This window comes from Episyrphus balteatus, chromosome 1 (genome assembly GCF_945859705.1).
Source record: "Episyrphus balteatus chromosome 1, idEpiBalt1.1, whole genome shotgun sequence".
NCBI classification, from domain to species: Eukaryota; Metazoa; Arthropoda; class Insecta; order Diptera; family Syrphidae; genus Episyrphus; species Episyrphus balteatus.
Window position 1 is genome coordinate 77,068,329 of NC_079134.1, and position 14,374 is coordinate 77,082,702.

At 33.7% G+C, this 14,374-nt stretch overlaps 1 long non-coding RNA gene across 1 annotated transcript; it reads right to left on the minus strand.

Annotated features, from left to right (window-relative positions):
• Positions 1 to 1,636: 1,636 nt before the first annotated feature.
• On the minus strand, positions 1,637 to 14,168 carry LOC129905245 (uncharacterized). The gene is made up of 2 exons (XR_008770588.1): positions 10,490 to 14,168; positions 1,637 to 10,423 (listed from the first exon to the last, which is right to left on the minus strand). It is a non-coding gene; the product is annotated as an uncharacterized LOC129905245 (long non-coding RNA).
• Positions 14,169 to 14,374: the final 206 nt, after the last annotated feature.

Genomic DNA, 14,374 nt, shown 5'->3' on the forward strand with positions numbered 1-14,374 from the left:
TAATCCGAGCTGCATAGAGCAACTGCGAATTATATAGTTGCTGCAAATCTTCACAGAAGATAAATTGTAGCTATTTTTATTTCCTTGCTATGGCACTGAAGAAATATTTGACTGTAAACAGTAGAATTGTTTTTTCCTGAACACCGTTTATTTTTAATAAATATGATTTAAAATCATGAAAATATAAAAAATATAAAAACCAGCATAAAAGTGTTCATATATGCGTTTCGCCCCGATGCACAGTGGGTCACCTCCCATACAAAGTGCGGTCAAAAATATAATGAACATTTTTTTTTTAATGAAACACCTGTATTATCATTTTATATGATTTATTATTGCAAAAAAATGCATCAAGTCAGTTTTTTAAAATTTTGGTTATTTTCAAGAAAAATAAAAAAGGTAAAAAATTTTTTTTTTTTAAGTATAAAAAAAAAAATGGTTAATGCCGGAAATGGACCTGCCTGTCAGTCGAGCTCTTTACCCTTACCCTCTAGTTCAGTCTTTTATAAAAATAATAGTGCCAAAAAGGAATTTTTTTAGTTTTACGTTGTAAATTTTTTTTCTCCGTGTATCGTCATTTAAACTCGTATTACTCGAAAAGGGGAAAAAAGGGGAAAAAACGGTGCTATTATTTCGAAAGGTAGAACGGTATTCTTCATTTGAGAACTTAAATTGTAGAGGGCACTCGAAGGCAAACCAACTAAATCTCTTATTTAATGAAAATTGAGCTAAATAAAAATGGTTAAAATTGCTTCGTTAACGAGCCCCATTACAATTAGCCTTAATGTTATTTAACAATATAATTTATGTTTTTAGAAAGTATTAACCTTCTCGTTTAATATCCATAACAATTTAATACTGTTCAAAATTTTTAACACCCGCTATCACTATCGCAAGTTCACACCTTATAACTGCAGCGATAAAAAAACTGTACCTTTTTTTATATACCGACTTTGAATGGCTATTAAGAAATGAAAAAAAGGGTAACCGTCATTTTTTTTTTGGTTTTGGTTCGATGGGAGATTGTAGAACGTTATTTAATCATTGGATTTTAAAAAATTGACATTTACTTTTTTTATTTTTGACCTATGGCGGGACCCACTGTGCGATGATGTAATGGTTGGGCTCATCAGAAGATGACCATTACACCTTGTCTTGACGCATATTTTCCCGAATAAATCGAGACTCCATAAATTCCGAGCTGCATAGAGCAACTGCGAATTATATAGTTGCTACAAGTCTTCAAAGAAGATAAATTCTACACCCAGAGAAAAAACACATAGTAATTTTAAATCCGTTCTACATTGAATCAATGGTGAAAAATATATTCATTAATTTTCTAAAAAGTCGTCCTATGCTTAAGTTACAGTTTGTCACATCAATTTTTATAAGTGAGATGGCACAGTGGTAAAGCACAAGCTTGTCAACCCAGGTATAGCAGGTTCGATCCCCAGCGGATGCCAGTTTTACTTTTTTTATTTTTTTAATGTGTGAACAACTTTGATTTAATGTATGAACAACTTTGATTTAATGTGTGAACAACTTTGATTTAAAGTGTGCTACTTTGATTCAATCATTTTCCACTTTAGGCTAAAAATGTAGTGATTTTCCATTGATTCAAAGTGGTTTAGATTGATTTTACGTTGTTTTTTGGCTCAGTGTAGCTATTTTTATTTCCTTGCTATCTTCTGATGAGCCCAACCATTACATCGGGGCGAAACGCATATATGAACACTTTTATGCTGGTTTTTATATTTTTTATATTTTCATGATTTTAAATCATATTTATTAAAAATAAACGGTGTTCAGGAAAAAACAATTCGACTGTTTACAGTCAAATATTTCTTCAGTGCCATAGCAAGGAAATAAAAATAGCTACAATTTATCTTCTTTGAAGACTTGTAGCAACTATATAATTCGCAGTTGCTCTATGCAGCTCGGATTATATGGAGTCTCGATTTATTCGGGAAAATATGCGTCAAGACAAGGTGTAATGGTCATCTTCTGATGAGCCCAACCATTACATCATCGGGGCGAAACGCATATATGAACACTTTTATGCTGGTTTTTATATTTTTTATATTTTCATGATTTTAAATCATATTTATTAAAAATAAACGGTGTTCAGGAAAAAACAATTCGACTGTTTACAGTCAAATATTTCTTCAGTGCCATAGCAAGGAAATAAAAATAGCTACAATTTATCTTCTTTTTAGACTTGTAGCAACTATATAATTCGCAGTTGCTCTATGCAGCTCGGATTATATGGAGTCTCGATTTATTCGGGAAAATATGCGTCAAGACAAGGTGTAATGGTCATCTTCTGATGAGCTCAACCATTACATCGGGGCGAAACGCATATATGAACACTTTTATGCTGGTTTTTATATTTTTTATATTTTCATGATTTTAAATCATATTTATTAAAAAAAAAGGGATGTATTAGATTGGAGATTGTAAAGCGGATGATGTTTTGGACAGTAATGTAACCCTTCTTCTACTGAAGTGCATTTGTCGAATTCGCTTTCTTGCATTGGATAGTATTTTTCTCGTGCTAGATTAGTAAATATATATTTTGATGATGGAGCAATGAAGGTAAATTGATCCTGAAATGGTGTTGGAACGGGTATTATTCTAAACACTGGTATATCTCTGAGTCTAGTATTGGTATATTGCACTCAAAGATGATATAGCTTTTAGTTATTCTCCCGTGAACATTCATCAATTTATATATTTGAAGTATTTGATCTGGACGTTCACTTACAGGTAGTGTCATTGTTGCAGGCATGTGCTGCCGGATATCAGTCAGATGTTTTCTAAGTTGTTGAGGAGTTATTATCAAATAATGGGTTGTTCCGTGTTGCGTGTTTAATACAGCATCTAGCAGTGAATCTTGTATGTTTTTGACGTTGCTGACATACATGTGTGTAGTTAGTCCTAGAATAGTTAACAGTTGAGTTTGATGAACGTTGTCTATTGTATTCTGCATTTCTGTAGTTATGTTACTAACTCTTTCCTGTAGTAATTTGAATTGATTTGTGGTTTGTAGACCTGTTGTTTTTAGGATATTAAGTGTGGTTTCTACAATTGAAGTTTGATTTTGTAGAAGTCTTTTAGTGTATTCGTCATCTTGGTTCACCTTGTCAATCTGCATCTCAATATTCCGAGCGTAATCTTGATCTAAAATGCCTAATAATTGATTTGATATTTTTCCTATAATGTCGAAAGGTGACCTTTTGACCCTTTCATATAAAATTACATTTCTTTCTTCGATGGTTGCTACATGTGCTCTCAACATTGTGAGTATATTGAAGCACTCAGATGAGTTAAGAGTCTTGCATCCTAGATCTATATCGTATACCATGTTGTGTAATCCTAAATTGGCTTTTGTAGATGGCTAAGTTGTAATATGTTATCATTCGCCAATTTGATGCGATGAGGTTGATGCTACCGTTATCTTCAAAATACAATCCTGGATGTGTGGTAAATGGTGTATTAGAATATTGGGCGTGTACTGGCAGTGGCCAGACAATCGATGCTAGTGCAATGGATACAATTAATGATGGAATGGTTGTTCTGGCCTTTTTTGTTTCAGTATTGCGTATGATTTCACTTCCTCTCTTTCTGCCTTGGTGTCGTTCTATGAGTTCTTCTATTGGTGGTCGGATAGGGATTGTCGTTGGTCGTATTTTAAATTTTTTAATGATTTTTCTTGGTTTTAGAATTGGCGACTGAAGATGGTGGCATGTTAGTTGGTTTCGGGTTTTTGGGTTTACGACTGGGTTTTTATCGATTGTACTCCCCAATTCTAGATTCTGTTCTATTGCATTCTTATTTGGTTCAGTTCTTATTGGTGCATCTGTTGCTAATTTGGATATTTAAGTTATTGGACGCGTTAAATATCCAGACGGAGTCTTAACTGTGACAACTCGGACATATCCATCTTTTCCAGGATATGTTGTTTGAACTCTGCCCATACACCAATTTGCTGGGGCAATGTTATCTTCTCGTATAAGGACCAGATCACCGTCTGCAATGTTATTTGATGTATTTGTCCATTTGGGACGTTTTTGCAATCTTGTGAGATATTCCGATGACCATCTCTTCCAGAATTGTTGGTTTAGTTTATTTAAATATTCCCATCGTGTCAGTCTGTTCTCTTTTGTATCGAGAACGTTGTCTGTATCTCTGCAGAACATATTTGAGCCGATCAAGAAATGAGCTGGTGTTAACGATTCTAAATCTTCTTGAGTACCAGTCATTGGACATAATGGTCTGGAGTTGAGACAAGCTTCTATTTTTGAAAGTTAGGTTGCGAATTCTTCATACGGAAGATGGGTGTCGCCAATTGTCTTTTTTAGGTGAAGCTTGACTGATTTCACTCCAGCTTCCCAGAGTTCGCCGAAGTGTGGAGATGCTGGTGGTATGAAGTGCCATGTTACTCCTTGATTTGCCATTGCTTCCGTGAATTCTTCGTTTTGTTTTTTATATTGGTTTTTTATTTTAGTGCTGGCTCCTACAAAGTTTGTCGCATTATCACTATACAGGTGACTTACCAGTCCTCGTCTAGAACTCATTCTATCGAATGCAGCTAAGAATGTGTCTGTTGAAAGGTCGGAGACTGCTTCAAGATGAAATGCTTTTGTTGCTAAGCATAAGAAAACTGCTATATATCAATTTGTTAATTTCGCGTTACGAATTTTGCTAGTCTTCATCATAAACGGGCCCGGATAGTCCACTCCAGTGTGTGTAAAAGGTCTTGACATACATACTCGTGGTGCGGGTAGATTTCCCATTAATTTCGTCTGGTTTCGTATGTTGAATCTTTGGCATTTAATACATTTCTTAATGAAGTTGTTTACATCACCTCTTCCTTTTATAATCCAATATTTAGTTAAGATGCATGCCATGGTTAGATCATTTTCACCATGAAGTGTTGTCTTATGCTCTTAGTCTATGATCAACTTTGCCAAATGTGATTTATGTGGGATTATTTGCGGATGTTTTGCCTCTGGAGCCAGTTGTGAGTTTTGTAATCTTCCTCCTACCCGTAGTATGCCTTGTTGAATGAATGGATTTAGGTTGGCTATGTTGCTTCTAACTGGTACTGAGCCTTGTTCTTGTAGAGCCTTGTATTCTTCGTGTAATGTCTTTTGTGCTATCTTTATGATGTTGATATGAGCGTCCTTCAGCTCAGTCGTGTTTAGTTTCGAAAGGTGTGTAATTTTCACTTCTAATGGTAATAAATTTCGCTTTTGTAATGCTCTTTTTTCTTCTTGTATTTCTTTGTCAGACTCTTTTGAAATTTTTCGAGCTTTTATTTTTCCTTTTATGACGTGAATGTATCTGGTACAGAGTGCTATTACCCTTATTAATCGGGTGAATGATGAAAATCTTGCAATAATGTCGTCTTGTGGATAGAATTCTTCCTTGGTCATATGGTGTGACGTGATTTTAAGTTCCAGTTCTGTTTTAAGGTTTGAGATTGGTTGGAGTTTCAAAAGTTGCTTTGATTGTAGCCACACTGGTCCCTTCCAACAAATTGATGCTTCTTTTAAGAAACTTGGAGATGTACCTCTTGATGCTAAGTCTGCAGGGTTATCTTCTGATTTAACGTGTCTTCATGAGTATCCTGTGTTTAATCTCTGGATTTCTTGTACTCTGTGTGAAACAAAAGTTTTCCATTTATTTGGAGTTGCGCTTATCCAAGCTAAGGCAACAGTTGAGTCGCACCATGCAAAGTCTCTATCTTCTCGATATCTAGATCTTTTTTAACCTTCCACAGCAAGTTTGCTAGTAAAACCGCTCCACATAATTCTAGTTTGGGTATGGTTAAAGGTTTCTTGCCATTTTGTTTCTTTTGTTTTGGTGCCGACCTTGTTTTGGAAGTTAATAAGGTTGTTGTAATCTTGTTATTTTTATCTATGATTCTCATGTATATGTTGGCGCCATATGCTCTTTCAGATGCATCGCAAAAACCATGAATTTCAATCTTGTTGACAGTACGTGAGTATTTCGTCCATCTTTCTATTTTGATATTGGTTATACTGTTGAGATCGCTTCTGTAATCTTTCCATTTCGTTTTCAGTGTGGTGGGAATTGGATCATCCCAGTCAAGGTTGTGTTCCATTTGGTCTTGCATCAGTAATTTTGCTCGTAGAACGATCGGTGCGATCCACCCTAGTGGATCGAATATTCAGGCTATTTCTGATAACACATTCCTCTTTGTCCAGGTGGAATTTGCTTCATACGGCTTGACTTCGAACGAGAAGTAGTCCTTTGATGGATGCCACTGAATGCCAAGTGTTTTGACGTATTCTTCTTTATCTAATTCGAGGCTCCTTATGGAATTTACTTCTTTTCCCAGTAACCTATTGATATTACTATTCCACTTATGTAACTGGAACCCACCAGTTTTGAGGAGATTCGTGGGTTGTTTTTTCTGTTCTCTTACTTCTTCAATTGAGTCTCCACCTGACATGACATCGTCCACATAGAAATCTGTTAATAGACTTTGAGCGGCTTGCGGATAATTCTTCCCTTCGTCTTCTGCCAGTTGTTTCAGTGTTCTTATAGCTAGATATGGTGCTGATGCTGTTCCATAAGTGACAGTGTTTAGTTCATATTCCATGATTTCTCCATTTGGGGAGTTTCTCCATAAGATACGTTGGTATTTACGATCTGGGATGTAGATTAAGATTTGTCGGTACATCTTCTGAATGTCAGCTGAGAATACAATTCTATGCTTTCGCCACCGTATGAGAATTGAAGTCAGGTCTTCTTGGATTTTGGGCCCTGTATGCATTAGTTGGTTGAGGCTTTTTTCTGTTGCAGATTTCGATGAGGCATCAAATACTACCCTTAGTTTTGTCGTTGAGCTGTTCGGGTTACTAACAGCGTGGTGTGGTAGATAGTATGCCCCTTGTTCATTGCCTGTTATGCATTTGCTCATATGTCCTAACTCAATATACTCCTTCATAAACGTTTTGTAGTCTTCGGCCAATTTTTGATTTTTTGCAAAAATTTTTTCCATGTGAAGTAATATAATGTAATCGCTCTCTTCTTTGATTGATTGTTTGAAAGTTCTGGTTGAACTTCAAACGGTATCCTTACAATGTACCTTCCTTCATTGTTTCGAGATACAGTCTGCTGGTAATAGTCTTCGCATTTATTTGTTTGGTTTTCTTGGGCCTTACTAATAATCAAATTTAAAGCTCAGTTAAATATTTAACTGAGCTTTAAATATTTCTCCATACCAATAACCAATTTAATAGTCAGGTTAAGGGTTAACGCCACGTTAATTTTATAGTTGGGAAACTCAACTATAAACGCACGGTTAAATTAAAACGCACGATTTGCACTGTCATTTGACGGCAAAAAAAAAACATTTGTCAAGTCAACAAATTATTGTTGAGAAAAATTGATAATATTGGCGGCAAATTATTAAATAAGTAAATGGAAAAATTTATTTGTTTATTAATATTTCTCTTTTTTATTAATAAATATTCATTAGATACTTTCAGAAAAGGCTGAAAAAGAAAACTTAAAAAGAAATAGATCTGCAAATTTTCATCGTCATACTTCACGATAGATGAAGTTTTTTTTTATGCACTTTTGGCCTTCTTGCTTAGGCTCCATTTTTTAATTTTTACAACCAAAATAAAAATATATGAAGGTATGTAGGTATTTTGTGGTTATGTTTTTGTTCATTATTACATTACATGCAAAAAATGTCACTTCAATGGTGTCATTTTGACAACAAATGTAATAGATCTGGTAATAGAAGCACAATTAGTTAAACGCGTGTTTATTTTGATTATTAGTATACACCCAATTTAACGCGACGATAAAATTTAACCCGACGATACTTAAACGTGTGTTTAGCGATTCATTATTGGTAAGGCCCCTTGTGTTTCATTTCTTAGGTCTTCAGTATTCCAGAACTTGCTTATTCGATTGTCTAAGTCAGTTAATATGATATGACACGATAATTGTTGAGTGTTGTTGCCAGTATTTCCAGATATAACCCACCCAAAGATGGTTTGTTGGGCTATAGGTGAGCCTGGTTTTCCCTTGATGACTCCTTCCTGGAGTATTTCGGCAATCACTTCTGCACCCACGATCATGTCGATTTTGCCTGGAATGTTGTATGTAGGATCAGCTAGTATTAATTTTTGTAGGTGTCCCCACTCTGTTTTTATACGTGTAGATGGGAGTGTTTTTGTGACATTTTTTAGGACATATGCAGTGGTACAGGTGTTTGGATTGTTGCTTAGAGTGATGTTTACTTTATATTTTACTGTTGATACCTCGTGTGAGCCAAGTCCGGATACTGTTCCATCAACCTTTGTTCTTTGTAGTTGTAGTTTGTTTGCTACATCTTCGGTGATAAACGATGCTTGAGAGCCTTGGTCTATTAACGCTCTGACACATTGTATGTTATTGTTTGGTCCATTTATTTTGATAACAGCTGTTGCTAGAAGAACACTACTGCCTGTTGTGCAGTTGTGGGACTGCACTCTCCCGGATTGGGTTGTTCGTTCAACAGCCATTGATCGTCTCGGATTTTCTGGATTTTGGTCGAAGTGCACCGAAGTATGGTGCTTCTTATTACATTTTTGACATCTTCTTGTTGACATTCAGGTTTGGGTGAAGTGTCCTGGTCTTAGACAGTTTATACAAAGTTTATTTTCTTTTGCATATTCATTTCTCTGGTATATTCCCTTCTGCAAAAATGTTCTGCATGTGTAGAGTGGATGATCGCCTTTACACAACTCGCATTTGATGGTGTTCAATGTTGCATGGTAATGGTAAGTTCTTGTCTTTTATTAAAATTAAATAAACAAAGCAACAATACAAAAAGAAAACATAAAACCTTTCAGGATTAAAAAAAAAACATTAGATTTAAGTTAGGGACATAATACAAATATCTACAAACTCGGATCATTAGTACAATTTTTGTTGGCATGCACCATAAAATTATTTTTGAAATTTTCAAAACTAAAATTTTGCCTATTTGGCCTAAAAAAACTTTTGAACATAGAAAAAGATCGTTCAACTTCGGACGATGTTATTGGAGCATTTTTAAAAGCAAGTGTTTCACTACTCGATAAGTTTTCTAAAACAACTTCATGTTCGGGGTTCGACAAGATGTTTGAAATATTTTTAAGTTCAGAGTAACCTTCATTTTTATTTAAAACATTGTCAGTTTTTTTTTTTAAATGGCTTTTCCAATTGAACCCTCAACTGCACTTATTTTTTTAAAAGCATCTTAAATTAAATCTATTTGGGTTTTTAATGAATTCCAACCCTGAAGCTTAGTTAAGAGTTCATTGAAAAAGCCATAGTTAGAATTTAAAAATATTAATTGAATTTTTAGCATTGTTTTGTTCAATTACTCTTTAGTTTTTCTTATAGAAACTGCATCTGAGTCGTCCAATTCCTTCACAACTTCTTCAAAATTTTCAATATTTTTCGCATAATATTCGACTGCAGTAAGCCACGTTCCCCATCGTGTGACAACAGGTTGTGGAGGAAGAGGAATCCCAGGATTTTTTTCTTTAAACAAATCCACGCGTGTTGGTGCTTTAAGAAATATTTTTTTTCCGTTTGATATCAAAGTATCAATGTCTTTAAAATTATTTCGTATTTCTTCAGCGACCCGATGAAATGCATGTGCTAGACATGTAACATGAACCATTTTAGGACAAAATAGCTTTAAGCCACGTCCAGCTTTTACCATGTAGGGGGCACCGTCAGTTACAAATAAAAGAATTTTATTTTTGTTTTATATCTCCGAGTAAATTTATCGAATCGTCAAACGCACGAGCAATTAAAATATGGTTTGTCTTCTCCATTTCAATTACGTTAACTAAATACTTTTTCTTACTTAAATCTTCATTTTGATGCAAAATACCAACAATAACATTTGAAATAAAATGTCCTTGAATATCTGTAGTTTCGTCTATCGAAACCCATAAAAAATTATTTCTCAAGTTCGTTTCGATTTCATTTAAAGTCGAATTATAAATTTTATCCACATAATTTTTTCTTATTGTGGATTCACATGGAACATTTTGACTTGTGTATTTATTAAACAAATTTTTTAATGCAGGGTTATTTAATTTATAGAACGGGATATCGGCAGCTAGAAAAGCTTCACACAAGTCTTCGTAAAAATTTGTTTTCAGTGTTGGCCAACGAAATCATCTGTTGAGATAAAGAAGTATTTCTTCTTTCATTTAGTTCTTTATGCTTTTGGCTCCTTAAATGCTGGTCAACTTGGAACTTTCTTTCAAAAAGATTACCTTTGCTGCACACTTTACAAAAGAGAACCTTTCCATCATGTTTAAATACATCCGGATTTTCTGATGTGTATTTATTCAGGGTAGCAGCTACAGACCTTCTTACTTTTGGCATATTTCTGAAATGAATTCAGTTTTGTTTGAAAAAAACTCAACAATTATTCTAAACTAAAGAGTCGACTCACCGCACTTCGTTTCTCTCAAACTTTCGATGATTTATCCAGTTGTTTAAATTTTTTAGAAATTTATAAAATTTTGTCTACCAATTCAATCAAAATATTCTTGAGTTTTGACTTTGACTCCTACTTCGTTTCATTTTACCGTTTCTATATCCAGTTGTATGTTTTGTTTTGATTATGTGTGGAAAGAAAAAGCAAGAAGATTTGCATTGGAAGACTGGAAGCGATGACAGTTGAAATTGTATTAATTCATTCTTCTTTTGATGTTAAAATTAAAATGCTTAAGGTGCGTACGCATTTGAAACAAATTTTAAAAAATAACTTAAACAAAAATTAAACTGTTCCGTTTTTTAAAAATATGTGGCAAAAATATGCGTTTATTACGAAAATATCCACTAAAAACCGAAATATGCATGTATATGCACATATAGCAAAATATGCAAAAAAAAATATGTATTTGCATAAGAATCCTTGCCCTGATATAACATATTGCTTACTAATAATATATTTATTGCTTTTGGTTGACCTATAAACGACAAAAAAAGCGGAAGGCAAATCAAAACATAAATAATAAACAAAATTAAAACTATTGATGACACTGCGCTTTAATGTAACACAATATTATGGTCAAGGTATTTTGTTGTGACTCAGCATACTGAGACTGCTATGATTGCCGTGGGAATTTGGTGTTGGGTTTTTTTGGTGTTCCTGTTGATACTTTCAACACTGAGTATCATTATCCAAGAATCAACCGCACGCTAGCACAAGTATAAAAAGGATCTTGATGGGCTTGTTCGTAATGTTTGGTTTAAATTAGCATGACTACTATATTAGCTAATATATGCGGGAGACAATTCTCGTCGTATAGACAGAGAATTTTCTTAATGTAGCACATGTGACATTTCATTGTGTAAATGAGAAGAGGTTTTAATTTTAGCTCCAGTACGAGCATGTAGTTTGGGGTTGAAGTTGGTACTTTCATTATTTTTTTTAAGAGATATCGTTGGACTTTTTCCATTTCATCGTATTGCTCATGTCCCCAGGCCTGTGCACCATATCCCAGAATTGACCTTGCAACTGCGTTAAAAAGTTCGAGTTTTGATGAATTACTGATGTCCTTTTTCGAAACAAAAGATTGCCAAGTCAAGTTTAAGCTCGTTTTTGCCTGATGCGTTCTATCCTTGAACTGCTCGGTCATACTCAACCCTTGTGTCAGCCATAGACCCAAGTACTTGTTTTTCAAATCTCATTTTCTCCGCTTTTTTTTTAGAAAATATTTTTGGAAAATTTAAATTTTTTCTTTGTGTCAAACAGTGTGATTAACAAAGTTTTGCGAGTCAACGCGTTGACACTGCTCAGTAAACGTCACGTTGACACACCTGCGCGTCAACATAATTTAGCACAAAATTGACGCAATAGTGTCAATCGTGTGATAGCCAACGTTTTATGCATTGACACTGTGAACGTTGACGGTGAGATGACAGAGAGAATATGGATTTTTTCTTGACGTCAGAGAGTCAACGCGTTGACCGATTTCGTTGACCGTGTAATCAGTGGCGTATCCAGAAAAAAATTTGGAGAGGGCTTGAAAATTTTTTATATGGTGAAATTATGAAATTTTTTTCTTTTTTACCGACTTCCAAAAAGGAGGAGGTATTCAATTCGTCTGTTTTGTTTTTTGTTTTTTTTTTTTATGTTTGCTACCTCATAACTTTGGACTGAGTGAAACAATTTTGATAATTCTTTTTGTATTGGAAAGCTGGTGGCTACAATGTGGTCCCATTTCAATTTCGTTCTGGCCATAGAAACTATTAGAAAAACCATAAAACACAGTTTTGATCCATGAAAGTCGGTTTTGTTTTTTTATAAAAATGATTGTTTTTATTCATTTTTGATAGAGACAAAAGCGATGTGCTGCAGTACTGAAAGTGGTATAGTAGCATTTTAGTGCTCTCGACTTCGTAGTCATATTCATATTCAAAATAGTGTTTTTATCAAAGTTCTTGTATTCCAAACATTTTACACAAACAGCGAGGTGTTGAGTAATCTTTAATCTTTATTCCTATCACGTCTAATTTTTTGACCTGCACTCATCACTTTATTCGATATAAACGCTCATGTTCCGAAATTCGACCGAAAGTGTATTGAAATCACTTTTCAATTTCACGTGAAATTGATCTTCGATCGATTTCGAAACTTTCGAAAATGCGTCGAACTGTCAAAACAGAAAGATTATCCATTTTTATTTTGTTTCTAAAGTAAAATTACTGCTGCTTTGAACATGGATGCAATTTTATTGGTAACTTTAATGGAAAAAAGCAGAATTTAAATGAAAAAAAAAAGAGGTCACATTTTGCGAGACATATCAAATATGTAAGTGAAATGCAGAACATGGACGATATTATTGCAAGTTTTCAAATTAAAATTAATTAGGTAAAGTGCAAAGCGAATGAGGTTGCAACACAGAGGCAGTGATGAATTATATTTAATGCCTCATGTGTTTTATGTATTTTTTTTTTAATTAACAACAAATAAACATTACTAAACAATAAAAATATAAGTTTGATAATATAATGCATTTACTTTAGCATATCAAACTACTTTAAACAAGCAAATAAATTAAAACTTAATGCAAAACTACTAATTACATGCGAAAATATAAATCATTGAAATCATTAAAAAAAACAAAGACACGTCTTGTCTTAGCGAGAACTTTATTACAAGTGATTTGGTAAAATAACATATTTCTCATAACTTAAAACTAACAGTTAATATTTTGAAACGATTAAGAGAAAGTACATAAGATTTAGTAGGTAACGTTAAAATAAGTCATTCGATTGTACAGTAAGTAAAGAGAGAAATATGATAATGACAAAATATAAAATTAATGCGTACGTAGGTACATAGACATACATAGGCTTGATCGGTTATTCTTTAAATTATAGGAAAGTAAATCAAGAGAACAGGGTGGTCAATATTGTTTAGAATAACTAGTCTTTTGGTCTTAGCACATTTTAAATATAATATTTCTTACAATAATTAAATATTTTGTCAAAAAATTGCAAATTCATTGAAAAAGTCACACAAATTCACGACAAAGAAAAATGAATTGAATTCGATCAAAGGAGATTTAAATGAGTGGAAAAATACAGAACATCTAATTTCACTCAAATGCTCAAAAAGTGAAATGCAGAACGTGAAAGTCTCAAAAACTAATTTTCAATGAAATACTTTTTGATGTTTAATCCGAATTATATATTTTTTCATAATATGTTCCTTTTTTAATCCAAATCAAAAGGAGATATAAAAATTTCGATTTCCAATATGTTTCAGAAAAATATTATTTTTGAAAAAAAAAAAAAAAAAACAAATATACTCAAGACAATAAAACATGGCGTGATTGCATGAGAAGTTTTGCAAAATTTAACGGTGATGTAATTCGACGTCAAAATAACAAAAAAAAAATATTTGAAAAATTCTGAATTGGACTCAAATCCTAAACAAAATTATCCCAACCCTCAACGTCAACTAAGGCACTAACTCAAACAAACACAAACACAAACCACCATTTCAGAATTTGGAGGGGGCTCGATCATTTGAGCTGCCTCTAAATCTCTAAGATTTACGAACAAGTTTCAGTTAATCATGTATATTATGATGAAACCAGCTAAATAATAACATGATTTTGGAGGCTTGGGAGGGGGGGGGGGCTCAGCCCCCTGAGCCCCCCCCCTCAATACGCAACTGCGTGTAATCATAGCTTAACTTGTGTAAAACTAAAAATGCGAAAAAGAGTAAGGTTCAAATGGCCATACTTCGGTTAATTTAAATTGAAAATTTTCAATAGAAAAATTTATTGAGTCCAGCATTTTGAAGGAAATTTAATCTTCT